General features: G+C 32.9%; 1 protein-coding gene and 1 non-coding gene across 2 annotated transcripts in view; both read right to left on the minus strand.

Moving 5' to 3' along the window:
• LOC118185821 (uncharacterized) overlaps window positions 1-27,938 on the minus strand; it is a 781,755-nt gene that overhangs the window by 746,567 nt on the left and 7,250 nt on the right. The window lies entirely within an intron of this gene.
• LOC118191266 (U6 spliceosomal RNA) lies at window positions 14,810-14,916 on the minus strand. Its single transcript, XR_004758555.1, has one exon. It is a non-coding gene; the product is annotated as a U6 spliceosomal RNA (small nuclear RNA).

A 27,938-nucleotide genomic window follows, 5' to 3' on the forward strand; every position in this document is an offset into this window, starting at 1 on the left:
CTGAATATAGGTGAAATATTGGATGGAACGTGAGTTTGTATGATTATTTGATTAGAAAGATTAAAATCATTCGAAACTTCGTGCCATTGTTGCTGATATAATGCGAGAGAATTAGTTTATTTTGCTACTTACATTTTTATACGAGTTCCATATCGCATCCGACTGAAAAATGTATGACTATGAATCGTACTTTCTGCATCGTTATCGGTATCGTTCTCTCTGTTTATTAGATACACTGCTCTTAATCTAACTTAACTGGCATCGTGTACTTCCACTAATTAAATATTAAAATCAAATACCGGAACGATTTAAAACAAATATATAAATGTCTCTCGCAAATGTAATATCGGGAAATTTTGAAAAAAATATCCATACGGCGGACTCTTTCTAAGAGAACACAGAACCCTTCCAGAATATTTTGACCTTCTCTGAAAATGTACACTTGTTAGAAGTAAATTTCAGTAAAACAGTTTTTTATATTTTTACCGAAGACGTGTATATTTTGGACCCGTGAGGTTAATTATTAACTTCAGAAAAAGGATACCTATTTTTAAGTTATTTCTTTGTTTAATTTAGAATAACTTTGTACAATTGGTGGAAATTAAACATTTAGCCTGTCTAGTGTTTCATAATTTCTACAAAGTTTGTCGTCACGTATGAATATAGCTAACACTCGAAACACTATCATTTTATGCTGGAAAATCTTAATCCATAAATTATCATTAGTTTCTTTCCTTGTATGCGATAGAGTAAAATTTAATTTGTTCAACCAGGAGCATTCCTTACTCTTGGTGTACTATACTGCAATCAGACAAAAGGATTATAAAGCTAAAAATCTGATGTGTACACCACATGACTTCCTTGCACGGAATATTAAATTATACGCATGTTTTCCTGCATTTCATGTAAACTTATTCAATTAAATTAAATATGCTTCGTCAATAGCGCATAAACCACAACAGAATAAATGCACTCTTTAAAATTCACTATAATTCTATACCGTAGAGACAGTCTGTCGCTAGGTTCACTTAACATCATTACATCTCATTCCTTTTATAACTCAGAATGCACAAAAATTATATTATATGCAGGATTACCTTATCGTTGCCACATGTTCTATTCAAATACTATAATAAAAAAGATGTATAAAAGAAATTAAACAAACAACGACAAAAAACAAAAACAAAAAAAGAAATAGTTCTTGCTGCGAAGCTTACTTTCTTTAGATTGGTAACCAATCTACTATTCTGCTAAGTTTGAAACGTTAACGAATATGGCTGCTATGCTTAAAAAATAGGCTATGCCGCACTTAAACAGCTATTAAATTGTTGATAATTCTAAAAATATTGCATGCAGGTTAATAAAAGGCATAAAAACTTTAACCAGAAGATACGTACACCATAATTCAATCCTTTTAAAGCAAAAAAATGCGCAATATACCAACATATAAGAATAAAAACTGAGCTCAGGAGCCGAGGAATAGACTGAGTATATGTATACATATATTTACTTACTTTTGGTGCGACCTATTGCCACCAAAGCGGGAGGTACACAACTACATGTTATAGCAGTCCCACATACAAAAGGGCAACGTTCTGAGGCTATTCGTTTTTCATTTATGCGTGATACACACATAAATACGTACGTACAGACGCCAAAGAAAAAATCTCTTCTGAATCCATTTTAAATCAGTTTTATAATTCGTTTGGGGAAAAGGAGTTCCTTTATTCTGTCTTTACCTACAGATGTCACGCAAAATATCGTTAAATTGCATTGTATAGCGGTTAAAATGGATATTTTCGTTGAAATATGGTACCCGGAATTTTTCTCAATTATAATACTTCCTTTACGTCGTACAAGGAATTAAAAATGAATAACTAATTTAACGTCTGTAGCAATTAGAAGAATGACAAATCATACTGTTGCGTTCTACGGGTTCATGGATATAGAGTTACAGATGACAACACTTGGTGAAGAATCAGAACAAACTTATTCGTCAGTATTTCATAGGACAGCTCCAAAGACGCTTCACAATCGTCGCAAAACTACGACAAATATGCTGAAACAAGCAGCAAGACAGGATTCGGGTTATTAGGCTATAACGGTGAAGGCAGCTCCAGGGCAAAACACTCAAGTACAGAAGACTCAAGATACTCTTCACGATACACCCACGATATACTGACTGCTACTCCACTACATGCAGTGTTTATATAGCTTTCGACCTGCCTTCGAGAATATTCTGGGGCAAACCGGTAAGAATTTATTCTAGAATGTTCTCGCTCCCTCTAAGGCATATCGCCAGTTTTGTCGCCAAATGCGCAATTTCGCGGCAAATCTGGCAACCCTAAACTCGCTTTGCGGGGAAGCTATCTTACCGCAGCTGGACATATCACAACAGTGCTTCGATTTATGTGAGAATTTTCAAAGCCCAAAATTAGAATTTGACCAAAACGGCTATTAATTTCCTTTTTGTTACTAATATTGTTTGGAACTAATCACTGTTCTAATATAGATATTTTGATAAAAAATCGGACTTTTTCTGAAATGAAATGCTAATGTTTTCCATATTTCGATTCTACGATTCAATTTATCCAAAATGCAAAGTTTTGTAAAAATCGCACGAGTCGTTTTTAAAAAATTAGCTCTCAAAATTTTAGCGCCTCCATGTTAATTGAATTTGGTATATAGTATATTTATTAATATCTCTTCTTTTATTAAACTTATTTGATTCTTCCTTTCACATTTCGAAATTTAGGTTCATTCCAAATCAAATTCGCAAGCTTTTAGTCCAAAGAGGCGATTTGTCCAAAAGAAATATAACTTTCGTTTTGGCATTTTGCGTTGAGGTCCGTGGTTCGAGTCCGCACGAGGGTATTTCACATTTTCCATCTCTCCTGCTTCGAAATGAACTAATGACTTTACAGTGACGCCCGAACTAAAAAGTGGTGATTCTTCACCACCAGGATTTGGCAATTGGGGTTTGGCATTGCTCATTTTTCATTTCGCCTGCTGCCAAAATACCTAATGTCTTTACACCTCAATGTAAAGAAGTTCGGAAGGTGGGGGGATGGAACAGAATTAGGCTCATTTCAAATAGCACTGATGCTCAAAGATTTGAACTTGTACAACGCAGTAAAACAGACTACGTATATAAAGGGAAAATAAAACAAGAGACAGAAGGTAAATAGAATTCAGGAACATTCTTGTAATTTGAATCTCTATAAATTCTTAATACTTAATAAATAAAATAATTCGCAATTCGAATCTATACTCTATAGAAATACCTTATATACTCCGGCGTGGCCTCTTTTGACTATGAAACCAACCTGTTTCGTTAAGTGGGTGGGGCTGCGCCCACTTCAGGTATCTTATATATTTCCCCTTTTAGCTGGTGATTAGAGGACCCAATCGCCAAATTTTGGTTATGAAGAATCATCATCCACCACCTTTTAGTTCGGGCGCCACTGTAGAATCATTAGAATTTTTTGAAATAGGAAATCTGAAAAATGAGCAGCACTGGAACTAGAACCTTGACCTCTTGAAATAACGCGTCGAGTGCGCTAACCGTCACAGCACGAAGGCGTGCAGAGAATGGAAGGAGGAAAAAGGGAGGAGAATTTTAATATTTTCCATATTATATGAGAAAATAATTACACGCCGGGGGAAAATTTTAAAAGAAATAACACAGCAGATGATTTTACAGAAAAGAAATGGAATAGTATGTGGAATTTATTATTACTCCTTAAAATATTAGAGTATATAAGTAGTTTATATAAAACTTCTCAAGAATTATTTATTACTGTAAATAAGGCTATTTTTATATTACACGTGTTTTTTTCACCAATCTTGCTTTAATTAGCTGAGCTAATCGGAATTCAAGATACTTTTAGAATTTTTAAATGTTCTTATCATAATTTTATCTTAGAAGTTTCTCACAACCTTGAATGCTTTCCTTGTACTGTAGAGCAGACAAAAGTTTGGACACAACGTATTGTTTAAAAGTTAACTTTAAGTAAGTTCACTTTAAAGCTTAAAAACAATATGCATGCCAAACTACTGATCGAACGTGAGAACATGATAAGTGTTTAATACTTCCAATGGAGTTCAAAAATAATTATTATCAGCCCAAAGGTGTTAGTGTCATTTTGGGGAGTTTCCCAATAAACACCGTTTCAGTCTTTAAATTGTTGCCACTAATTATTAGAGCCCTGCATTATATTTAAAGAAATTAAATAATGCAGAATGTGCATGAATGTATGTATGCTTCTTGCATTATGAAAAAACAACGGTACCTGGAGCCATATAATTTTGAATAAAGTATTCCTCTTGCGAATATGGGCATCTGGAAGCCCATATTTGATATTTGGAATTTGGTTATGATCGATTTCCTCTTTCGTAAAACTTTAACTAATTTTTCATTAACAACCTCAAAGATTTCAAAGCGAGCAATGGCAATACTGCACGGAAAAAAACATTTTATCTCCAGCGCTATAGGCTGTGTGCAGACAAGGTTTCAGATTTTATATTACGCCCAGCGGGGCGTTTTTTAACGTTTTGTGTGTTACCTTTATTTATTAAATATCAATATCATGTTATTTGCGCTTAAACCATAAAATTCAAGTCAACAGCAGTATCACAAAATAATTATAAATCGAACATACTTTTAGAATTTCCAATACACAGTCTCGCGCACTGGAGATTAAAAAAAAAATCGTATAGTGTTGCCATTGCTCACTTTGAAATCTTTGCGCTTGTTAATCAAAATTTCTTTAATAGGTATTAAAACTAATTCCGAATTCGTGCGTCCAGATGCCCATATCTGAATGGAGAGCTACTTTATTTAAAATTTAATGTTCCTAGGTACAGTGCAAGAAATATACACACAGTGCAACAGTTCCACAGTGCAAGAAATATACATACATTCATGCAGATTTTTCATTATTTACTTTCTTTAAATGTAATGCAGGGCTCTAATATTAGGTGGCAAAAATTTGAAAAGTGAAGCGCCGTTTATAGTGAAACGTCACAAAATGCCAAAACGAAATTAATAGACCATCTAGGCCATTCAATAAAACGAATTTACGATAATGAGAAATTAAACTCTACTTTGCTGCTTTCAAAATGTAAGTTGCTTAGAAACACAATAATATATTCAAATTACCGCAAATTGGATCAAGAGAGTGTTTAAAAACGTTTAGTCTCCTGTTTTCGTTTCCCCTGAAATTGTTTCACAATGTGCTCCCAAAGTAATAAAATTGGATATAAACGTTAGTTTAAAAATTTAAATTACAGTGTGATACCTTGAAAAATATCTTTGCAGCATGGAAATTAAAATACTGCCCAGCCAAAGGGTTGTTTTGCAGAGGATGATGGTAGGAGCAGGAAAGTTATGGAAACTTGCTACCTGTTTCTTTATCAATATTCCTACAACATTAGGCAAACTCGTACTGTCACCAACAACCTGAGCAAAGCAATGGGACATCTTTAGCTGTGGACGGGCAGCCTTACAATATAATGCTTTTTATGGCTTTGCTTACTTCCGAAAGTTCTCTGTTTCCTTCTCACCATTACGAATTCATTAACTTCATGTGGATTATGTTCAGATCAGGAGGATTAGTATCAACAACAACAGAAAGAGTTTAATTATTCAAGACATAGCCAAGTTTTTATTTCAATGGATAATTTGCGGCCAAGTCTTTCAAGAAATAATTCCCCGAAGTGACAAAACTTTTGAAAATGCCAAAAATTCTTTCTGGGAACGTTAAACATTTCAGAAAGATTTAATAAATTAAGAAATCATTCACAAATGAAACACCGTGATTTTAAAATGGTAAAGTGAGATTGAATAGCTCTGACATTCCATTTAAAATATAGTCAAAACAAATTAAAACATGTTCGCAACTAGTATGAATTCTGTGTGTTCTATGGTTATTTTAGGTTTCAGGAATGTGAACATTTTGTGTTCACTTCCTCAAACATTTGCACAGAAAGACTACCTGCCTAGTCTGTGAACTTAAAAATGTGGATTCGTCCAAGTGGTGAATATCCCGAAAAACTGTTATTAAATTATAATAAATATTAAAATACTTAAAAATAATTGTTTACGGTTGAAGAGTCATTAGGTTATTTTGATGATGGAGACGGGAAACATGAGCAAAGTCGTCGCCAGGTCTCGAACCTGGACTCGAGTGTGCAAACCACAAAGGAATGCTCGAAAAAGGGAGAAAATACCTCTTCTGATGTTTCAATTGTTTTCCTTTGTTGAAATGGGTGTCACCTGTTATGACTATGAGACCAATTTGTTAGTTATTACTCCAAAGGGGCTTTGTCTCTGAAGGACTATTGTTTTCGTTTTGCGATTTTGCGTTGAATCACTCTGAATGACCGCTTCACTTTTCAAACTGTTGCCACCATGTTAGAGTCCTGCATTATATTTAAAGAAATTAAATAATGAAAAATCTGCATAAATGTATGTATATTTCTCGCATTGTGATAAAACAACGGTACATAGAGCCATCGAATTTTGAATGACGTCATCCTCCTTCGAATATGGGCATGTGGAAGCCCAAATTTGAAATTTGTTTTATTATCCATTTCATATTTTGTTAATAAAAAATTCGTTAAAAATTTACGAACTCAAGAATTTCAAGGCGAGCCATGGCAACATTGTACAGGAAATCATTTTGTCTCCAGCGCGTGAGTCTATGTATGGGAAATTCTAAAGATAGGCTCATTTTAAAACTGTTTTGCGATATTGCTGTTGAACTGAATTTTATGGCTTAAGTGCGAAGAATGTGATATTTAATAAATAAATGTAACACACAAAATGATAAAAAAAACGCCCCTTTGGACGTAATTAAAAATCTGAAACCTTTCAGATCTTTTTTTCTGTTTCAATTATTTTGCTTTGTTCAAACGGGCGTGGCCTGTTATGACTATGAGACCAACTTGTTAGTTATTTTCTGTTTCAGTTGATTTCCTCCGTTGAAATGGGCGTTGCCTCTTCTGATGTCTTACATACCCCCTGTTAAAGGGTGACTGTGGATTAGGGGGGCCAATCGCCAAATCCTGGTGGTTACGAATTATTGTCCATCACCTTTTAGTTTCGACACCAATGTAGAATCATTAGTATTTTTTAAAGTACGAGATATGGGCAGTGCTTATGCCAGGACTCGAATCTGGACTTCTCGAATACGCACCGAGTGTGCTAAACGTTACACCACGAAGGCATGCAGAAAGGAGGGACAAAATATTTTATATATTCTTCCTTTTAATGGACGCCTGGGGATTAGGGAACCTAATCGTCAAATCCTGGTGGTGAAGAATCATTATTCACCTCCTTTCAGTTTGGGCGCCACTGTAGAATTATAAGTTTTTTTTTTTTTTTTTTTTTTTTTTTTTTTTTTTTTTTTTTTAAAGCAGGAGAGACAAAGGGCCGGGAATCGAAAATCCTCGCCAGGACTCGAACCGGGATCTCTTTATTACGTGCCGAGTATGCTAACGGTTACACCACGAAAGCTTGCTGGAAGGAGGAAGGAAATACCTTATACAATTTTAAAATCTACCACTATAGATCTATATAGCTGTGATATGCGCGAATACTTAAAATTAGATGGCGCATGTAACTGTTAATTATACCTTGTGAATGAGATAAAGTACTCGTAAAATATCATTCTTATGCAGTTGTATATGATATTCTAAACTAATAGCTGAATATTAAATTCTAAATAAAATCAGCAGAAATGTATGTAAATAAATGCCTGTAATGTAAGATGAAAAGAAAAAAAAAAACTTCTAACATAAGAGATACATAAGCTACATAAGATGCAACTTTATTTCTTAGAAACATAATAGAACAAAGAACGTTAATTTCTGATTCTAGTGGATTCTATACACTGACAGCGCAAAATTAAATCAGAAGTCAATTAGCTTAAATGATGGATCGTCATTCATTGAATTCCCTAACTTCAAAATGCAACTTCATGCGCAATTGATAAATTGCTGTATTACATATATCCGAAGTTATAACACAATTAATAAAATAGTTTTCAAATTTTGATTTGGAAATTGAAGTATTTTTAAGAAGCTTTTAAGTTTCAGAAAAGGCTATTATTATGATAAAGAGAAACAGTAAAATGCATGGCGAATAATTTTTGTTTATCATTGACACTGACCTTTCTAGTTTAAGAAGTTTATGTTGCCAATTTTCGTTTCTTTCAGATTAATGCAGCTTTCTCATATAGAATAATATATATGACATTTTTAATATAAATTTCTAATTTATTCAAGCGCACATTTCTGAAAACAAATTCTGATGTTGTCACAACATGACCTCCTTGTACGGAATATTAAATTATACGCAATTTTTCTGCATTTCATTTAAACTTATTTCCTCGAATTTCATTACAAATAGATTTCCCATTCAATTAATTCAGTTCTCACTTGGCGACATGGCAAAAATACATAAAACTTCAAAATGCCTTCATTAAAAATTGAAAAATATAAAACACCGAATAGAGTTAAAACAATTAAAAATGTTACAATTAAAATTAAGAGTTTGCCCGCAAAAACAAGCAATTCGGCCAGCAGGCCAGAAGTCTGATTTTTCGCTGCACAAAATTGAAAGTTTACGTTTGGCCCAATTCGGCAAAGTAACACACAAAGTGCAGAAACTCTTCACTGTTCTGCTAAGTTGCAAAAGTAAACAAATACGGCTGCTGTGGTAAAATCATTAGGCTTATCTGCACTTAAATTCTGTAACCTTAGCGTGTACATTAACTAAAGGCATAAAAACCTTAAGCGGAATATAGGAACAACGTAATTCAATCATTTTTGAAAGGAACAAAATGTCCAATTTACCAATATATAACAATAAGTGAACTCACAGATCCGAGCAAGACAGGGTTGTTATATGTTTATTTATAGACGTTTCCTGCAGCCGACTGCAACCAAAAAGGGAGTTTCACAGCTACATGTTATAGCAGTTCTATCCTTTAGGTCTATCTTTAAGTCTTTCAGTATATTTTGTATGAGAATTATTACAAGTACTGGGACTATTAATTGAGTTTTCATATATTTCATAAGACGTTTACTGATTGCAATTGAATTATTTAATATATATTTTTGTTCCAAGTACTGTAAAGTATTATATATTCATTAAATACTGATGTTGATATTTATGTATATTTATGTATATTATATACTTGATTAAACTTAGAAATATTAGTTTTGTTATTGATATACCTAATTTTTGTCAGTATTTGCATCATATACTATAGTATTCGTTAAAATGTCTGCGTTTGAAGAATTTTGGCCGCAGGTACAATGCATATGATACTGAAACACTGTAATTGGTCTTTAAGTATACAGCGTGCATTGTAAATGACTAAGTTAACGTTCTTTTTAATATTTTGTTCTTCTGGAAGCAATTTTTATACCTTGAATACAAATACATTGTTGATATAATTAGTACCTTTTAAATTTTTCATGCTGTTTATTAGAATTTTATCTTAATTATAATTTATATCTGCAATTTTGTCCTGTAAGGTACTAACTATTTTTATCCTTCATGTTAAAATTTTTATCCTTCATGTTTAAATATTTTATTTACGGGTAAATTCATAGATCCATTGATGTATTCTATTATTTAATTCTGCATGTTAACTTATAGTTTCTTGAATTTATTATAGATTTTCAGTAATTATTTGTCACACTTGAAATACTTTAATATTATTTATTATATCTGCTAATTATATCTGCCCATTTATTACTTTATGTATTTAAGTATTCTCGGTTCTCTCCATATGTAGGCATTGCTTACTTCTTGGACATTTATTAATGTGACATGTTTGAATATTACATTGCAATATTTATGTACATCTTTTGCATTTCATTATGGTATTTTGTTTAAGTAATTACATAACATTACTTAATATGTTTTTCTATATCTTTTAAATTTTTATTTCTTTTATATGTTTGGATTAGTTAATTTTGTCTTATGTGTCTGTATTATTTTTGTCATCAGGTCATACCAATTGTTTTACTGCTGTGCAGTTATGAGCCCTTATATGGCCATGCAAGCTTGTGAATTTTCTCAATAAATGCCCCGACGGTTGGTTGAGTTTTGTCTGGAGGGCGCTTTTGGTCTGTTGGACTGCCCTCTGGGTGGTCCGGGCGTTGGGCTTCGGTTCCGGGTGCGGGGCGCCCGTGAGTTCCTATCATTTGGCTCTAGACTGTGGTGGGTACGGTGCTAAACCGATTAACCACTATGGTAAAGGGACAGTGCCCGTGATCCCCGTAACCTGTAACCTATAGCAGTCCTATACATAAAATTTTAACGTTCTGAGGCCGCTCGTTTTTGATTCTTTCAGTGATCAATGATTTCAACGTTCCGAGCCTACTCGTTATGCGAGATGCACACACACACGTTGTAGAGACATTAGGTTATTTCGTTGCCCGAGATATGAAAAATGAGCAAAGCCTCCGCCGGGATTCGAACGATGGAATATGCGTCGAGTGTATTCCGGCGTTCGAGAATACAAATACGCGCCGTGCGTGCTGACCACTAAACTACGAAGGCGGGAGAAATACCTTATATACTCCCTCTTTAAAAGGGCGATTGTGGATTAAGGGATACAGTCGCCTAACCCTGGAGGTGGAGAATCATCATCCACCGCCCTCTTAGTTCAGGCACCGGTGTAAAGACATTATTTATTTCTTAGACGGAGAGATGAAAAATGAGCAACGCTTTCGCCAGGACTCGAACCACGGACGTCTCGAATACGCGCAGACCGTACTGACCACTACTCTACGAAGGCATGTTAAGAAGGCGGGAGAAATACCTTATAACGTACGTTCTGACGTCACGAAAAAATGTCTTCTGAATCCATTTTAAATCTTTTTTTAAACCCGCTTCGATAAAAGAGTCCTTTTTTTCTGTCTTACGTACAAATGACAGGCAAAAACCTCGTTAAATTGTATTCGACATTTTCGCCATTACAATTCTTCCGTTACTTCGCACAAGGGAGTAATGAAGTTTATTTAAAATCTGAATGAATAACCCTTTTTAAATATTAACAACAACTTTACACATTTTATGAATGGAGTTCTCATACGCATTACTTAATTTCACCGACATCAGTTAAAAGCTTAATATGCATAAGATTATAAAGATTATTTATAAAATAATCAACATCGAAGTACAGAAGATTTCGTTCATTAGTTACGGACCTCTGTTTAGATTCTTATCTAGTAAGTATTTTTTGACTGAGAATCGTGTTGAAATTGATACAAATTAATTTAGAATGCAGATGACAACACACAGGTTCTGCAGGATTAGAACTAGTATGAAGTATGATTGGAGATTACAGTATGAAGTAAGCTGCTCTTGTCAGAACACAGGAGAAAATTAAATATAAAACTGAGTCGTTGGATTTTGCCTGACAGACATACGAAAGGGAAATAACTTATAGTTTAAAATTGTCTTGTCATGAATCGTAATAGAATAAACATTTTCAAAAACTGCATGCTTAGCAATTACACTAATGAATGAAGATTACAATAACAATAACAGCTAATTAACCCATTCACCGCCAAAACTACAAGGAATGTTTTTTTTTTCTCATTAAAATAATAACAAATATTAAATTAAGCATTTATAACATAAATTTACTTTGAAAATAAAAAAAAAATGCTCTTACCTGTGAAAAAAGCCAGTGTTGCGTTCGCGCAACGACAGCGGAATAAGACTACGGATCTTTAGTGAGTAGGATTGCACTCGTGTGATGTTTCTTTCGAGTGGAGCGCAGGATTACTTTTTAGCTGTATAACGTTTTGTAAATCTACAAATCATTTTACTTGTAATTAATTTAATATTAAAAGATACATTGTATTTCTTTTACAAATACAGAATATTTCATTTTAAAGATTCAAGCATGAAAATTTTGATTACAATCATGATGTAAAGCTACATTACATACTTTGCATCAATGAACAGTCTGGCCACGGTACTCTTTACAACAGAGTCTTTTGTTATCAAATGACTTTACGATAAAATGTCTACCATCTCCATGCAATGGTTTTTGAATGCTGAATTTACTAGGTATTCCTGTTGGTGATCTATTTCTAGCTAATTCTACACTCTCAATAGAAGTTTGCAAAAGGAATAATGCATTCTCGCGTCTGAAATCTAAAAGAGACTTTATATTTCCAATAGTAAAAAGTGGTGATATTTAGTAAGTTTAGATACAGTCTCACCTCATATAATTTATCAGTACTCTCAATTTGACTGTTGTCAAATATAAATTCTGCTTCGTATTCCTGTAGTGCAAACGTGATACCAATTCTCGTGCAACAGGAACAGAAATGTCCCTATCAAAAGAAGAAACACATTTTTTTCTTCAGGTAAAGAATAATATCCTGTAAGCAATAATATTCCAATAAATCTTCTCATATAGGCTTTAGATGCAATAAATTCTGTTTTTTTTTTTTTTTTTTTTTTTTTTCTGAGCGTATATATTTGTCTGTTCGACGAAAAGAGAGTAAATTTCTAAACCAAAAAGAAAATCTAAAATCTGTGCACTAGTTTTATCTTGTGTTTTGTCTTTTAGAATTTATCTTCTATCTCTTTCTTCATGTTCTTCCTGAGACATAACTAACAGTTTCTTTTTTATCCACTTCTAGATTTCAGTCTTCTGCTTTTTAAACATTTTAGTATGACTATAACTGCTTTTAGAAGGCTGAAACTTACTTCTTACGTGAATTTAAACTTCTCCAGCAGTATCATTTGGTAAAATATAATTATCATTATTTAAAACATTGCCATTCCTTTCTTCTTCGTCACTAGCCTCTGCAATTTCTGGGGAAAAACAACAATATCAGTTTCATTCTGGTCATTATTAACATTATCATCATCTGTTTCTTCATCAAAAAAACTTTGAAGGGCTTTTTCTAATGTAAGATACCTCCTTCTAGGCATTTTTAAACAACCAGAACATGAACCAGAACATCGAAAGGAATGAGTGAAAATGGAGATTGACTACCCGTTTCCCGCTGACGTTGCGTCAACGCAACACCTGTTTTCAGCTCCTTCCCAACACAAATATAAACATCTGACTGATGTAATGTTCTGATAAACGGTGACCTTGACTAAAAATAGATCACTCATAAAGACGGCGATTCTTTCGTTAAATATTTTCAGCAAAAAGACCCGGTCGAAAATTTGGCTTAAATTTTGCTTAAAGTATGAGATTAATTATTATAAACAAAATGATTGTTGAAGGCAAATATTTTTTTATAGAAACAATCTTCATAATATTCTCTACACAAAATTATTTGCTGGTAAAAAATATCTTAGATAGTTATATTTATATACGCATTTATTTTGACCGTTGCGTCAACGCAACACCAGCGGTTTATGGGTTAAATCATACTACAGAACACTTTGGTTAAAAATTGCAAATATGACTATGTAGGAAACCTGAAAATTTTTAATTCATTATACTTCATTTTTATTTTAAAAGAAGATGTAATGAACACGAAGTACTAAAATTTCTTTCCTTTAAAATGCAATGAATAGTCTTGTGTTGACCATCTGTCTATACGGATCATCTCTAGAAATGACCAGTATTTTTTAGGAATGTATCATACACATCAACATCGAACGTCGCATCTGAAAGATCTGCTAATGACCTAAATCTTCCGAAATCGCGAATGATCATTTATTCTTTCAATTATATGATAAGGTATTTTCTCCCTCTTTCCAGCATGCGGTTAGCACGGTCGGCGTGTATTCGAAAGTCCCGGTTCAAATCCCGCAAGGGCACTGCTCATTTTTCTCTTCTCAAGCATTCAAAATAACCTAACATCTCTGTAGTGGTGCCCGAACTAAAAAGATGGTTGATGATGATTCTTCACCACCATAATTTGGCGATTGGATCCCCTAATCACTAATCGTAATTTAAAAGGGTAATACATTGTAATACATTGGGGGTACACTCAGAATCCCCTGGCCAAGAAGTGGCCTCATAGTCAAAAAAAAGAGTGATCCCAAAAGAACATCAGATACAAAATAAATAATTCATAATACAAATATAAATAAGATACAAATAATACTCAATGTAAAATAAAAATAGGGAAAAACATATAACAAGCACTCACGAACATGCAAACAAAAACTAAGACAAAGGACAACATCAGATCAGAATTTCAATTACACGTCGATTTGCATTAATAAATTTAAGGACATCTTGCGCAAAAGATATAAAAGCCTTGATATCAAAATTATCATTATAGTATATAGCATTATCAATTTTGTAAAGCTTCCTCTGATCGGAGAAAATAGGACAGTCCTCCACAAAATGTTTCGCGTCTCCAAAGGCATTACAAAAAGCACAATGTTCATTATTTTGTAAGTTGAATCTCTTAAAATAATAGGAAAATCTCCCGTGCCAGTAAGGATTTTCGTTTAAATCAATACTGTTAAAAATAGCCATTTTGTTAGAAACTCTGATAATTTTCATGTATTCTTTACTTTTTGGTGAATTTTCCCATAGGATTTTAAATTTGCCAATGTAAAATTTCTTCACGTGTGGGATGGCCATCTGTTTAGATCCTGAAATTTCAATAAAGGTGGATATACGTATCGAAGGCTGCCTCCTTGGCCAGATACTCGGCCCTCTCGTTTCCAATATGCCCCACATGAGCCAATGCAGTTTTACATCTAAATACCCGTTCAAAGTTTGTAAACAGTTTTTGATTTTGAAGAAGTTGAGAGTGGCGTTTTCTGGGCGGGAGAGAGAGAGACTGAAGCAGAGACAAACTTCGCTGAAGTTAAAAGGGTGTGATCCTTGCGCAGGGGCCATGCTAATCTTCTCTGTACCGTTCTAATTTTAGTATATGTACTGCCAAAGCGAGTACAGTTAAAAGGGTGTATTTGTTCTTCCTTTCTGCATGCCTTCGTGGAGTAAAGGTTAGCACTTCGGCGCGTATGCGAGAGGTCCAGGTTCGAGTCCCGGCGAAGGCACTGCTTATTTTTTACTTCTCCAGCATTCAATAATAACAATACTAAAATAATTAATAAAATAATCTAACATCAATAATAATATTCAATAATAAAATAGCCTAACATCTCTGTAGTGGCTCCCGAACTAAAAAGATGGTGGCTGATGATTGTTCATCATCAGGGTTTGGCGACTGCGTCGCCTAGTTTCCAGTTGCCCTCTAAAAGGAGTTGTATAAGATTTCTAAGTCATGTTGCAGACACCAGGTTTCATCTCCCGCTATGAAAGACGTTTAAAAAATTGTTGGGGGCCACCCAATAGTCAGCAAACCTACACAGCAAGATTTCCCGTCTTCTTTTTGCTGTTCTGTCATAATTCGAGGCACAAATCGAGTACAATCTTTACAGGTTTTACAGATTTCATTCAAAATTAACTTACAGGTTACTTTGCTTATTCCAAGCATGTCTGAAAGTTGCAGTGTTTGTTTTCTTCCCCCTTTCCAACATGCATTCGTTGGGTAACGGGAAGCACACTTGGTCAACCCCTCCCAACAGAAGTTCTGTTAAGAGGTTTTGACTCGAAACGTATTCGAGAAAGTCCAGGTTCAAGTAGTCCCCGTGAGGGCAATGCTAATTTTTCAAGTCTCCAGCATCAAAATAGCCTAATGTCTCTGCAATGGCGCCCGAACTAAAAGGTGGCGGATGACGATTCTTCAACATCAGGATTTGGCGACTGGGTCCCCTAATCCCCAGTCGCCCTTTAAAAGGGAGGAGTATGTAAGGTCCCTCCTTTCTCCTCACTGCATGCTTTCGTCGTGTAACGGTAACACTCGGGGCATATTCGAGAGGTCCTGGTTCGAGTCTCAGAGAGGGCATTCCACATTTCTCACGTCATGTTTAAAAAAAATCAAATAACAACTCTACAATAATAATAATAACTATACAATGTCCCAAAATGATGCTGAAGGTGCCATTATTTCAAAGTTAAGAATGAAAAAGAGTTTCACTTATATAAAACATAAACTTATGTAAAATACAATTTTGCAACAGAAAAAGCGTTGCTAGTAATATTAACCGTAAAATTCATTTAAATGTGCTATTTTATTAATACAAAATTCTCAGCATTTTAAAGTTATTTTAAGCAAACCGAATTCATAAAATAATATTTGAAATCTTATTTTATCTTACCAGATATGGAAATTTAAAAGCTTCTGCAGGGAGGGAAGACTTGTTAAAAAAATCAAATTTATTGTTCCAGTTTGCTGAAGACGTTCATTAAGCTGCTTGCATTATGGTAATCTGATTCTCATCCTTTGCGACTTAGGAATATTTTAAATATTTTCTTAGTAGCATGAATTTGAGAAAATATTATAACATTTAAACATTTAAATGTTAACCTATGAAGACTGATATAGTGAAGAGTAAATTAAATTAGTATAAAATTGCTTTAAATAATTCCTTCTTTGAAAGAAAAAATTTCCGATTTTAAGTAATAATTCTAAAAATTTATTTATCCTATTATTCACTTATGCATTTTCATAAGTTTTTTAGGATTAAATCTCTCTTATTATTCATTTATGCATTTTTATATATATTTTTTTAGGATTAATAAGCTATCCCATTATTCACTTACGCATTTTTATAAATTTTTAGGATTAATAAATTTTTGGAATTATATATTTATTCATGGATTTTGATACTTGCACTTGATTTACATATGCTCTCAGAATTTAAATAATATTGTAGATTAGTTCGCAGGAATAATTAATAATTTATTTCATCTATATTTAATTAACTTTAAATGTGCTTTTTACGAATAAAGAATGTTTGTTAAATTCAAATATATAGTATGTGCAGGGTATGCTATATAATTTTCAAACTTTTTTGCAGGGGGAAAATTTAAATAAATAAGAGCATAAATAAAACAGTATATTTAATGCATATAATAATAGAAATAAATTATAAAACACGAATATAGATCAAATTGGAACAAAAAGCTGAGAAAGTTGCAGACAGGGTGCAAAAAGCGTATGGGATTCGAACTCACGACCCCCCAAAAGTAAACATTATTACCGTCAGCTCTTTACCACTAAGCTAGCATCACACAAGAGTTGCATGCATATTTTGGCTTATATACATCATCAAGTCAATCAATTCTTAAAACTAATTTTTTGGGTTCTATTTCAGTGTGCTATCGTCTGAAAAATTCACCAGAGTTTGTTCTACAGCTTCTAGTACATTTTTTACAAAAAACATCATCTTTTAAAGTGGCGTTCCGATTGAAGTTAAACGGGCTGTTAAAAATATATTTCATGTGCTTACAAATATAGGTTAGCGAAAAAGATATATTTATAAAGGGAAATACAAATTTAACATACTCTTTAATGCAGTGGAATATTTAAAAGGCTATCAAATTTAATTTATAATTAACGTTTTTAGTTTTTACCTGTTTCAAACGAAAAAAATAACAAATCCTTTAATCATATCTAATTTGCTATAGCAGTTTGATATAGCCAGACATTCATTTTCATTAAAGGTAAATGAATATGCAGAACTAGGAAATAATTGTCAGGACAAATTTTGCTATTTCATGGACTTGGAATTATAATTTTTGCCGTTGATTTTCTTGAATTGAATTTCTTGAACGCCTGATTTTATCTGCGAACAAGTACTGTAGTTGCAGTTATTTTATTTTTCTTATCTTTTTTTAACTAAATTCAGCTGATTGCTGTCTTTTTCAGCACGCAGATTTCTCGCTATAATGTTAATTCAGAAATAAGTATTTTTTAGCAATTCTTTAACTAAGCGAGCGTTCATCGCTACTTCTGCCGCCATTAATTTTTTGGTGACTACACTTGATTGCTCCTTTTTTACCACGTGACTCCAACGCATCCGCAGACATACGGATAGAAGTTGAACATTGTTGAACTCCATCCGTATGTCATCCGTCACCGCACATCGACCGGATTGCAGATGTCAATCAAAGTGAAGTCGCTCGCTGATTGGAGAAACGCATAGACACCGCAACGCATACGCAGCAGTGGAAACGGGCCTTAATAATCCAATTAAAATTATTAAAATTTGTATAATAATCAGAATATTTACGTTTACTTTAAATTATTAGTTAATTCTTCAAATAATTTTATCGTAATAGGTAAAAAACCAAAAATAAATAAATTTTTTGCATAAGAGAGAAATAATTTTACTGATCTACAAATTAACAGTATGGATATGCGTAGTCTTCAGTGTAAAACATAAAATGTTAATTATACACAATATACGCAGGATAAGTTTGTCAACTTATCAAAGCATATAATTAGGCAAAGCAACTGCCATATGTGTCACGTAGATTTTAATCTAGACACTATCGATTTCGAATGCAAACAGGTACAGGTCCCTCTTCATCAGGAGCGAAGAAGATGCAGATTTCTTTGATCCTAACTTTTTAGGGCAACAGGTACCTGAACCTGTTGCCCTAAAAATAAACAGTCTTGACTTTGAAAAAACAAAATTGAAAAATGTAGCAACCATAGCAGCTCAAAGACATGGTTTTTACTTTGTTTAATGTTATGTTTTAATGTGGCGCATTTCTCTTCTGTCTTCTAATTGAAATGTTTATCCACTTTATGGCAAATTCATTTTTACATATACTTTAAGGCACATTTGCAATAACCCAGCAGTCAGGGAGATAAAAATGTAGATGCAAATTTTGCACGAACTGCCCATGACAATTCTGAGAGAATTTTCGAATTACAGATGTAATAAATCGATATAAGAAAGAATTTATTATATTTACAGACATATTTATTTTATTTACCAAAGTGTATATTACGAATTTAACTCAATTTTTTTGGTTATAAATTCTGAAGTATTTAAATTTTATACATTGTATTTAAGCATATGATTACCTACATAGCACAAAAACAGCCTTGGGATATCCTGAGGATGTTGCTCGCGGGATATGCGCCCATCCTCAGGACATCCCGGAATATCCCTCGAACGTCCTAAACACCTCCTCCCGAGTGCTTAATGTCATATCCCAGTATATCCTCAGGACATTCTAACTAAGTCCCATCGACAGCGTACGGGATCTTAATTAGGATATGAACTCCTACTTACTACATCCGCAGGGCATCCCGGGATATCCCACTAACCTCCTAAACACATCCCATTATATCCTAAAAACATCCTATCTGCGTCCCATCGACAGCGTTATGGGATTAGGGAAAAAATGTTTCACCATAATTAAAAAAAAATTGTTTCCGTAATTTAAAAAAAAAGAGAAAAAAATTCTAATTTTGCCTATATTTATAGAATGGTTTGTAATCTGCATAAGAGCAATCTGCATAAGATAATTAATTACACATGTAATTTAAATTTTTTTTATAAAAAATATGTGTTATTTAGAATTTTGCAAATATTCTAGAAAATGCTAATCCATTGAAAAAAAATCTTTTCCATGACTAAATAAATTTTAAAAACGTCAGAAAAATAATAACAAAATAACAAGAATAAATCATCAATCATATCAATATTTTTAATGTATGGTATTTAGAAACAATTTAGTAAAATACATATGAAAATTAAATAATGTGCAAGTTTCAGGTGTGCAATGTCAAAAAAATAACTGGTAAATTTGAGAACAAATATCCTCCGGACAATGCAGTATGAATATCCTCAAGATGTTAAATTGGTAAAGTCTTCAGGACATCTGAGAATCAACATCTTCAGGACATACTCTCATATCCTGGGACATAGCGACTTAAATAAGACATCCTCAGGACATCTGAGAATCAACATACTGAGGACAACCTAAGTATGTCCCGGGATATTGTGACTTAAATAGGATATCCTGAGGATGTTTTGTGCTATGTGGGTAATCATTTAAGTAATATTTTATACCAGTAAGAAAATCATTCATCAATTCTAGAATTCTAATTAAATTACTAATGGTAATTATAATGTTAACAACAATTCATCAAATCGCTAAATGGCAACTTAATACTAATAACATCTGTAATCATTAAATGATGATAAAAAAATCTGATATGTACAACACATGACTTCCTTTTACGGAATATTAAATTATACGCATTTTTTTCTGCATTTCATTTAAACTTATTTCCTCGAATTTTATTTGAGATGGATTTCTCATTCAGTTAATTCAGTTCTCACTTCGCGCCAGGGCAAAAAATACATAAAAACTCAAAATATCTATATTAAAAATTGAAAAATATAGAATTTTTTTTTTTTTTTTTTTTTTTTTTTTTTTACACAACTAAAATTACAGTTTCTACACAAAAACAAGAAATTCGGCCAGCGGGAAAGAAGAAAGTTTTTTTTAGGTGCACAAATTGAAAGTTTACTTTTAGTATCATTGGGGAAAAAGTCACGAAAGGCGAAGAAATTGACTTAATTTTTGGCAGACGCTGTGCTGAGTCAATACATGGGATAACTTAAATGATAATTACGAATGGATTAAGCATAATTTAATTCGCAATAATAAAAGAAGGCGTTACAGTTTAGTTTCTCTAGGTCAGCAACAAATAATATATTCTGCTAAGTTTAAAATGTAAATAAATATAGCTGCTAGGGTACAAAAATAGGCCTAGCCGCACTTAAACAACTTTTAAATTGTTGATAATTTTAAAATACAGCATGCAGGATAACTGAAGGATAAAAACCTTAACCGGAAGATAAGAACAACATAATTCAATCATTTTAAAGCAAAAAAAAAGTGAATTTACACACATATAAGAATAAAGAAACTGAGCTCACTGAGCCAAATTCACTCTTTTCAGATAATTTACTATAATTACTCTTAGAAGATAATATAATCAATATTATTTAGTAAATAAATTATACATATATTTATATACTTTTGGTGCGGTAGGTTGCACCCAAGAAAAGAGGTGCACAACTACATATTATAACGGCCCCACATGCAAAATTTCAATGTTCTGACTATTTTTGAGTTATGCAAGAAATATACCTACGTACGGACAAATTTCTTCTGAATCCTATTTATATCACTTTTATAGTTCATTTGGGAGAAAAGAGTTCTTTATTTTGTCTTTACATACAGATGTCACGCAAAAACAATCGCTAAATTGCATTGGATAACGGTCAAAATGGAATTTTTTTCTCGAAATATGGTACCCGGAATTTTTCGTGATTACAATACTGCCTTTACTTCGTACAAGGAAGTAATAATGCTTAAAGTAATCGGAAGATGACAGTAAAATACTATTTTACATCATTAAATTAATCGAATTGTGATGTCACAGTTTATAATACAATCGTATTTTATACTTAAAAAATTTATTTTCAATTCAAAAACAATTCTGAATCCTGAGATTTCAGATGAGAGACAATGGTATTGGTGTGTATTTAATTATGGCAAAGCACACGAGGGCTATCTGCCTAAGGAGAGGGATGCCTTCGTGAAAGTCTTTATAAGGGGAACTGGTTCTTATAGACGTTATACATGGGGAAAACCATGAAAACGCCTCTGCAGCCAGCCCGTTCGCGGGATTCGAACTTCGGACCGAACTACCAGTGTTCAGCGACTTTACCGCTCGGCCCTTATAGGAGACAAAGGAGCCCCCGCAATGCTGAAATCTATAAAAATCTATAGATTACAAAGCAGGTTTGTTCAATTGACTCAAGTGGATTTAAACTAATACCTTTGCGTAAATATTTCACACTCAAGTAAATTTGCGTCATTTAGATGGACTGCTAGTCCTGTTGGCTCATATACTTTCTGGAAACTTAAAAATGACTTTCAAAAATCCGGTTAAAATCAAAACAATGAGTTGTCGGTCTTCATATCACTATAATAAATTCAGTATCCTATAAAGAATTTCCATAACTGGCTTTGAGAGTGTTTCAGAGAAGAAAATTCTAACAAAAATTTTTCAAGCTTAAATCCTCACAACGATGCTTCCATCAAATTATATAGCATGAAAAACTACGATATGAATGCGTCTCCTTTTATAATGAAACTAATTTGGCGTAAAAGGCTGTAGACTCATCAGTTTTTTTTTTTTTTTTTTTTTTTTTTTTTTTTTAAAGCTGGGATTGTGAAAAATGAGCAATGCCCTCGCCGGGACTTAAACCTGGACCTCTTGAATACGCGCCGAGTGTGCTACTATTACACCACGAAGACATGCAGAAAGGAGGAAGAAAATATATAAGGTATCGAACGCAGTGTTAAGAGATATCAACAGGGAAAGGCGCTATGTAGAAATACACAGGGAAAATAATGTTATATCAGAGAGATACACTACACACTACGGGGAGAAAAAAGGCACAGTTCTATATCTCCCGTTCCACTTGGCCGATTGACGAAATTGAAATTGCGTTTTTCATGTATCGAAAGCGTGACATAGGGTATATATTTGATATGTATATATATATAGCGTTGCTCTAATATAGGTATTTTGACACAAAATTGGACTTTTTCTGAACTGACATGCCAACGTTTTTTCATATTTCGACTCTAGGACACACATTATGCCTAAATATTAAATTTTGTAAATTAGTGCGAAATTTACACAGAAATCTCAAAAATTTATCTTGGTGCATTTTTTTCAGTTTGCGCAAAGAATAATTCCTTTGACGAACTTGTTAATACATGGCAGCCTATTTTCCTTTCCGTTTTTACATTGTATATGAAGTAAAAAGGCTCACGTCATTCCTACATTCAAATAATTTTAACAAAGTGCGTAAACCACATTTTCGTTATTATCACTTATAATAAATACGCCAAATTTTAAAGTGCGCCAAAATGTAAGTTCACTTTATATCTTAGGAAATTTTGAATAAAAACTCTATTTTTTGGTAGGTATGCTTAGAAATACATCTACTTTAAGATGATGGTAAACATTTTGTTGGTTATAATTGAAAATGTTTTTTCGAAAAATGTATAAAAATTATTTTAAAATACAAATTTTAAAATAAATCATATAAAATGGGCGAATTTTGTTTGGAATGAACCTAAATTTGGAAACGTGGAAGGAAGAATCAAGTAAGTTTAATAATAAAAAAAGGGAGATGAATAAATATATACCAAATTTAATTAAAATTGAGGAGCTAAAATTTTGAGAGCTAAGTTTTGAAAAACTGCTCGAGCGATTTTTACTAAATTTGGCAGTTAGGCATAATTTGAGTCGTAGAAACGAAATACGGAAAAACATTGGTATGTTACTTCAGAAAAAGTCCGATTTTGTGTCAAAATACCTATGTTAGAATAGAGCTATATAATAAATAAAATATATATCCTAAGTCGCGCTTTCGAGGCATGAAAAAAGTTGAATTTCGTCAATCGGCCCCGTAGAACGGGAGATATAGAACTGTCCCATTTTTTTCCCGCAGTGTACATTGAATTGTTGTAATCTAAGGGCATCCTTCCTTTCCGTTTTCTGCTTGACATGTATCATAACGCATCACCCATTATCGTACGCCCTTCTTGTAGAAGTTCACCGTTTGGGCATCAGAGCAATTAATTCCATGATTTGAGTGAAATCATCAGTCACTACCGATTTTCTTTACCGACTTTTCTCCGCATGATATTAATTCGACCTTCTTTAAAAGTTATAGTCCAGTTTACGAATGGATATATCATTCATTCAGGCCTTTTTTACACACTTTTTGAGGAATTTCAGCTTATTTTGTTTTTCAAATTAAAGAAATATAGTAATAGAGAATATCTCGCACTTAATGGGTTTATCTATTCCATCTTTACACACAAGCTATTCAAACAGGTATTGGCGGAATGAAGAATTTCAATATATTGGCTATTCAAGAAAATATATTGGCTCATTTCATAAATTCATGCGCATTTTTTGGTAAATTTTTAAATAATATAAAAAATACAATTTAACATCTTAATCAAGTATATATTTTCCTCCATTATCTACAATGTCTCGCCAACTTACATCCAGCTTGCCATTGCTGTAGAAAGACTCTGGTTTTGATGCAAAAAGACTTGAAAGTTCACTGTGTACATCCTGTTTGGAATTTATTTTGTTCCCAGTAAAAATTTTGTAAGGCACGAAATGAGAAAAAATCGCTGGGGGCAATAACTGGGGAGTAAGCAGGATGTGGCAAAAGCTCCCAATTAAATTCACTCATTTTTTGCAGCGTTATTCGAGCCGTATGCGACCTAGCGTTATCACGATGAAACAACACTTTCTTGATATTCACCCATCGTGGGCGTTTTTTGATCAATTCTGAGATCAGACGGCAAAGTTGTTCACTATAAACTTCCGAATGAATCGTTTGATTTGGTCCTAACAGTTCAAAAGTCCTGAACGGGGTTCATCATCAATGATGCTTTTCCCAACTTTAAATTTTTTAAACCATTTTTGGGCAGTCCTTACACTAATAGTGTGTTCACCATGTACACTATTAATTTTTATCATTGCAAACCTGGTAGATTCACCACACGAAAAAAAAAATGTAGCACAGCACGTTTGTACTAACTATCTGTATTCATCTTCTAGGGATACTAAAATATTTACGAAAATTGTGATGAACTGAATAATATGTTAATCAAACGATGACAAGCTTCAACAGGTTCAAAATTGTATCGTTTTAGTAAATGCGCCATAGTGAATTCCACGCAGTGCATGACCTTACGGACTGACCCGATAGATAGTGTAATATAAATGAGTATTAACATTTCTACATATTCAAAAGTTTTACTTTCATCACCACTTTTGTTTCCAAGCTGTTTCGAAATCAACAAAATCAATATAATCCCTTATCTAAAAATATTTCTCTTTTGCAAATAAATACGTCAGATTTTATTAAAGCAAAACCCTTAATGCTCAACTAAAATCAACAAAAAAGAGAACATGTAATTAATTTATCGCAATCGACATTTTTGAACAGAAATTTGCTACCATTATTATTATTTGTTTCTGAATCAGAGCTTTATGCAAGGGTGGTATATTTCGTAAATGCACATCTCTGTCGCCACCAAGGGAGTGGCTTCTAGAACGGACCAATGGGCTTCAAGTAATAATTCTGTCATTTCACACGACCTCTGCCGTTCGTTAAGCAAGATGGTTGAAAGTGCTTTGCCACACAATTTTCTGTACAAAATAATTAAAGCATCGTGGATTTTTCGTGCACATTTTCAGTGCGAAGTTAAAGCAAGTATAAGCATAATTACATATCTAAACAGTAGACGTCTTAACATTTTTATTGCAGTCTATATGAAGATATGATCTATAATAATAACCAAAGCACAGTTTTATGGAAAGTGAACTTTCCTAATTTGCATTCCTACACAAATTTACATGTGTTAAATTTCAAATTAATTACTGTTCACTCTTAATTGTATTGCCTGCATAAGAAATACTCTTCAAACAGAATGAAGTTATCTCGTTCACAACTAATATATTTAATTTATTAATACATAACTTTTAAAGTTAACTATAGCTATAATCAGATCATTCACAATATATGCTTTGAATCTTGCACGTTCAAAATCAAAGGAATGCAAGCATTGAGATAAGAAAATACTAGATTAATTGCAACATTTTCAGTTATTCTCAGCTCAATAAAAAATATACACTTGAATTCTCTTAATCCACAGGCTAATTGTAGCTTGAGTTATTTTCTAGGTATGAATAGCATGCCACGAATATTAATCTAAATATATGTGCGTGATAAGTTTCGCGAAAGCGAAATGTTGACGATAAAATAAATATGCTTAATGTCAAAGATTTAGCGTCATAAGAGCAATAGAAGCTCGCTGGTCCATTTTTAAAACCCTTCCCTCGGTGGTGATACTGATATGCACTTGTGAATCACGGGTGAGTGAGTTAGAATTTCTGTAGCAAAGATGAAATATAAATAACATTAAAATGTCTTTATTACCAAGTTACTAGAAAAACGGATTAGTAAAAGTTCCTGTTTGAATGGAAACTTTTCTCTACCTCGGAATGGCAACTGTCTGAACTTGATTTTAGATTTGTTTTGACGCAGCTTAAATGCTGCTGATGAGATATTAGATTAGATTATAGAATTTGTGATATTCAATTAAATTCCTGTTTTAAACTGGATTGGGTACTTTGGATCACTGAACCACTACTTGTAGAATTTTATATGCTGCTTGTCTTAAATAGAATTAAATTCCTTCTTAGACTAGATTGGGTATTCTGAATATAGAATTATCACTGAACCACTACTTGTCTAAATTTAGATGATGCTTATCTTAAACAGAATCGAATTCCTTTTCTAGACTAGATTGGGTATTTTGAATATAGAATTTTCACTGAACCACTACTTGTCGAATTCCACTACTTGTAGAATTTTAGATGATGCTTGTCTTAAATAGAATTAAATTCCTTTTTTAGATTAGACTGGATATTTTGAATATAGAATTATCACTGAAACTCTACTTGTAGAACTACTTTAGATGATGCTTGTCTCAAATAGAATTGAATTCCTTTTTTAGACTAGATTGGGCATTTTGAATATAGAATTGCCACTGAACCTCTACTTGTAGAATTTTAGACGCTACTTGTCTTAAATAGAATTAAATTCCTTTTTTAGATTAGACTGGATATTTTGAATATAGAATTATCACTGAAACTCTACTTGTAGAACTACTTTAGATGATGCTTGTCTCAAATAGAATTGAATTCCTTTTTTAGACTAGATTGGGCATTTTGAATATAGAATTGCCACTGAACCTCTACTTGTAGTATTTTAGATGCTACTTGTCTTAAATAGAATTAAATTCCTTTTTTAGATTATACTAGGTATTTTGAATATAGAATTATCACTGAAACACTACTTGTAGAATTTTAGATGATGCTTGTCTTAAATAGAATTGAATTCCTTTTCTAGACTAGATTGGGTACTTTGAATATAGAATTATCACTAAAACTCTATTTGTAGAATTTCAGATGCTGATTCTCTTGAATGGAATTACTGTAGAAGTTCGAAGGTATGCAGCACCATTTGTCCATTTTCTAGCGTACATTTGGAGCATCCGCGTGTAGTATTGCAAAATTAGTGCCTCTGGATTTTAGATTAGAACATAACAAGTAGCGGAGACAGCCAAAGTAAAGTTTTCTATTTTTATCGTAGAACAACTATGGAAGATCCTATCGCTAAATTAAAATCGAAACGAAATGTATTAGTGTCCAAGATACTAAAGAAATCTGAGACAGAATTAGGGAAAGATGACATTATTGAATATTTAAATACCACATAGTATTGAAATATTCAATAATGTCATCCCTGTGAACAACATAGTATTAAACAAGTAAGTAAGTAAAACAAAAACAAATACAATACAAAATAAAATAAACTTACAAATTCACAAATGACACGTAAGAGATAAAATATACAGAAGAAAGAGAATGCCATTTTGTCTCGAACAAATACATGAAGAGGGGTAGGAAATGTAACATTCGCAAAGTTTAACCTAGAAATGAGTTCTTTTCGTCATTCCGTAAGCTTTGAAAAATAGAACAGCAAATGTTCGACATTTTGCTCTTCGCCGAAGTTGCCGGAACACAAGTCAGTATTAGATAAACGAAGTTGCTTCAGATAAGACTTTAAATTACTATGTCCAGTTAGAAATTTAGTAATTTTAAAATTGCAGAAAAAATGTTTCAGTCTGTAAGGAATGGAAGGAAAACATAATTTAGTCAAAGAGGCAATAGTAGAATTTCTGTATAATTCGTTCCCCTGGGGTATTGCATGGCCCCTACTTTTTTCTTGAAGAATGGCTTAAGCAGTATTACTGGAAAATTAGCTTTATGATTTGTATCTTGTTTTGCCAACCCATCAGCCCTTTCATTTCTTAGATTGCCAGTGTGGCCAGGTGCAGAAGAAAAGATAATATAAAAACTTTTATTATTAAGATCCTTAATAATTAATCAGTGCAAATAAGAAATTTAACACTTAACGAACA

The sequence above is a fragment of the Stegodyphus dumicola genome, chromosome 1 (genome assembly GCF_044657685.1).
Source record: "Stegodyphus dumicola isolate Sdum_Otavi_A_Nest chromosome 1, ASM4465768v1".
Taxonomy (NCBI): Eukaryota; Metazoa; Arthropoda; class Arachnida; order Araneae; family Eresidae; genus Stegodyphus; species Stegodyphus dumicola.